The following is a 4,179-nucleotide window of genomic DNA, read 5'->3' as shown; positions in this document are numbered from 1 at the left end:
GTATGCTACTTCTGTGTTTTATTTTCTTGTATTCTTTTGTTTGTGTTCTATTTTCTGTTGTCTTTATTTTCTCTTTCTATCTTTATCTTCTGTTTATTGCTTCGCTATATTATGTTATTCGTCTACTAATCGACCCCAAATAAATGAACGTAACTAATAACCCCGACCCTACTAAGAACTCCCCAGTTCTTACTCCTTCTCTCTCCCTTTCCCCTTCAGATGGAAGTAAGAGTACAGTACCTTACCATAGTTCGCTGATGACCGTTCACAAGAAGAGGATTCTGCTATAGATAGTCTTCTGAGTCTAGGGTGAATATCGTTCTCTGATTATATGTATATACTGTGAGACCAGCCAACGTGTGCACCCCGTTCGTATGCGCACTTTAACCTAAATCCTGTGTACGAGATTCCTATTGTGTGGCTACTTCATGAGGTACCAGAGAGACATCCTGTGGAAAAGTCTGATCGTGTAGAAGAGTAGCAGATGATGTTCTATCTTTTGATGACGTTCCACTTGACTTGAGTTTTGAAGACCTAGAACGTACTTTCCCTCGCTTTAGTAGTTTAGAGGGACTAGGTGAGTATAGAGTCTAGGCTAGCCTAGGTGCCAGCTTAGGGACCTCTTGAACAGGTCAGGACCTGGGATATTATATGTTTGTATATGTATATAGTTATTATCTAGCTATATCTAGGGGTGTTCTAACTAAAGGTCTATACTCTAACAAAGGCTGGATAACTGAATGTTGCTAGCTACTCGTGATGTATTTATGTGTGGTTGTTTATAACTATTTTATCTGTTATTACTTGTGAATTGATTTTAAATGATTCTGTCTATTAATCCAAATGTTTTCAAAAAAAAAAATATACACCACGCAAATTAACTACGTGTTTAACAACGAATCAGGCTCATATGATAAAAAAATAGATAATAATTAGGAAGACAAATTGGTAGCGCTCAGTTTCTGGTATGATCTAGACATATTGAAAATTGGGTCGTTACAATATGCACTCTAATCTCTCAAGTGTCTAGGGTTAATTCACTCTACTCTTCTCTAGTCAAGCTTTCTAAAACTTTGTTCTTTATCTAACCAATCAACAAATATTTAGTATACCAATGCAAATATCATGAGGTCTTTTCAAGGTTGTAATGGGGCTAAGGTAAGGGTGAGGATATATGTATGGCCAAGTGAGCTATAATATAAATCTTTGGCTAACCTAAGTTTTCACCTAACACACACACATTCTATGTAACTCTAAAATCATGCCTAGCTACCCATAATTCCCACTTTTGCATCACCTACTCATGTATTAATTTTTTCTTAATTTCACCACATATGCATTGATCTTTTATTAAACTTATCATTGGGGTAATTTTGTCCCCTTATTTATCTATTCACTTATATTGTAATTTATTATTTTTATTTTTATTTTTTTTATTTTTTTATTTTTTTTATTTTTTTATTTCTTTTGAATCATAAAAGCAAACATGACATATCAATGCACATGAGTTTTTAATTTTTTCTGGTCTCACATGAGTATGCACCCGAATTCCCAATACTTTTGTCAATAAAACACAGCACACTTTCATCAACGTAAGTTTCCACAGTTCCCCACACTTAATTAATACACAATCTCTATCTTAAGCTAACCAAAGATTCACTTGGGGTAATTAATTGTTTTTCCACTTAAGGCTTGTGATGTGGTAAAATATAGAACAAAAGGGATTAAAAGGCTCAAAGTGGCAAACAAAGGTAATTGAAAGGGTAGGCTATTTGGGATAAGTGAGCTAATAACAAATGATGGTTTCAATCATATGCAAGCATGTAAATACACTAAACAATGGACATATAGAATGAAACAAAGCAAAGATTACAATCATGGAGAAGGAAACACACAAGAATAAAATATTATGGTTAAATAATGTAACCATATAATTAAGCTCAAATTTCACAGGTTGTGTGTTCTTAGCTATAATTCATGTTCCAATTTACAGTCTTCAAACAAGTTTAACACAAATTTTCAATTTAAATTAGTGAAATACTATAAAAAGGGTCTTGAAAAGAAATTATTACTTCGACCAAGCAAAACATACATGCAAAGAATTATTATCATGCAATCTATCCTATCTAACAAAAGAAAATGTCAAATGTTGGCGTTAAGAGAGAGAAGTTACCTCCGGAAGTCAAGGACTGACCTCCCCATACTTAAGGTTTGGCACGGTCCTCTGTGTCATCAGTAAGGAGCAAGGTAGGGCTGGAAGCATCGCCTCTGCTGTCTGGTTTGCCATGGCTTCCTGTGCTACTGGATGAAGGGGAGTTTGGGGTGTCCTTAGAACCCGAACCCGCCCCTGCGGGTACCCGCCCCACCCCTACCCGCCCCTATAAAAATTAAATATTTTAACTTTTACATATTCATATATAAATTAAGACAAAAACTTAAAATTCATAGATAAATTAAAATAAAAACATAAAATTTATACAATGTCATTAGCTCAAATAACTTGAAATAAAAAGAACGATAGTGTTAGATCACTACAAATTTAACACCATAATAAAAAAAATTACAATATTAGATATAAAGGAATCTTTAACACTTATTCTTGATCACTTTCAACATCTTCATCATCATTAAAAGTTTGCAAATCAAGATTTAAACCTGAAAATCAAAAGAGATAACAATTAACAAATTAATTTTTTACTATTGAAAAAATTAAATATATATATACTCTATATATAGAGACTACTCTTCCGAAGAAAGTCATGAGAAGAAGAAAGTAGTAAGAATATTATTATATGGAAGATTTCAAAGAGCCGGTGAGTCCAACGAGACAATTCTTGGAGAGAGATTTAGGAAAAATGCAGGTTTTGGAACATTCCTAGAGAAGGAGTTTCAAAGCAAAAATGCACAAAAATTCAGCCAAATTTGTTTAACTAAAAACTGCAAAATACCAAAACAGATAAAAAAAAGTTTTAGGCTTATTATAGCTTATGCCAAGCTGCAAAATAAGTCTGAGAAGATAGCCTCTGTAAGCTTTAAAAATGTCCATATATGAACTCATCTCTACATGATTTAAACTAAATTTATTGCTCTGGTCTTTGTTCTTAACAAAGGAAACAGAACAATTTGTGATTCTCTCCATAATTAGAACACCTAGAGCATATTTTCTTTCATAAACCAAATCACTCTGATCTCGAAGGGTCTATTCAGTACTCAATGATAATTACAAAATCAGAATAAAATCAAAATTCAGAATGCATAAGAATGATAAATCAAAACCAAATATGCAATTCTTCTTGCTCTTTTGCATATAACCAATCAACAAAGAAGCTAAAACAACTTCAATTTTTCAAGTTTTAGTCCAACTAAGTCTGAGTAATTGAACCAACAAACATATTTTTCCCTAAATCAAGCTGTTTCAACCCACCAAACTTAGTAATAAACTCCGGAAACTCCTCAGAGAATCTGTTATCAACCAAATCAAGAAACTGAAGACTCTTACAAGAAGAAGAGTTAGGCAACGCAGGTTCTGAAATATTCCCATAGAAGGAGTTTTCATGAACCCTAAGAGAAATAAGTCTATCACATCATTTCCAAATTGAAGCAAGAATCTACCCAGTCAAAAAATTCCATGGATTGAATTTTAAATGATCTTTTGAGCATCAAAATTAATTTTAGTTTTAGCTTAACTATTTTAACATAAAACATAAATCATAAAATATAACTTAAAAAGAAAAACTAAAGAAGCACAGAAGCAGTAAGTATTGAGCGAGGAGTGCTTCGTGCTTACCAGTCACCAGAGAGACGACGAGGGATGAAGGAGGGACGACAAAGACCAGAGACCACAGATCAAAGAGGCGAGTCAGCAAGGACAGTGACGGCGAAAAGTGGGACTGACGCCGATGTGGGGATCTGGTGAGGATCTGAGCCCTAATTCCTAGGGTTGGTGAGCGACGACGACTGTGACAACACCGACCGGCTTACAGTGACAGAACAAACTGTGACGGTGACTGACTGGTGGTCTATGTAGCTGAACAGAGGCTATACCGCTGTGGTCCTTGGAGAAGAGCCTACCTAGGGTTGGAAACTAAAAGGGAGTGACAGTGAGAACTGAGAACTAACCCTAATTTTTAAAATTATATATATATATACTCCGGGGCGGGTAGGGGCGGGTTTAGCCTG

At 34.7% G+C, this 4,179-nt stretch overlaps 1 long non-coding RNA gene across 1 annotated transcript; it reads right to left on the bottom strand.

Moving 5' to 3' along the window:
* LOC110264623 lies at positions 2,438-3,878 on the bottom strand. The gene is made up of 2 exons (XR_002350793.1): positions 3,788-3,878; positions 2,438-2,655 (listed from the first exon to the last, which is right to left on the bottom strand). It is a non-coding gene; the product is annotated as an uncharacterized LOC110264623 (long non-coding RNA).

Source organism: Arachis ipaensis, chromosome B07 (genome assembly GCF_000816755.2).
Source record: "Arachis ipaensis cultivar K30076 chromosome B07, Araip1.1, whole genome shotgun sequence".
NCBI classification, from domain to species: domain Eukaryota; kingdom Viridiplantae; phylum Streptophyta; class Magnoliopsida; order Fabales; family Fabaceae; genus Arachis; species Arachis ipaensis.
This window is presented reverse-complemented; position numbering and strand designations above follow the sequence as displayed.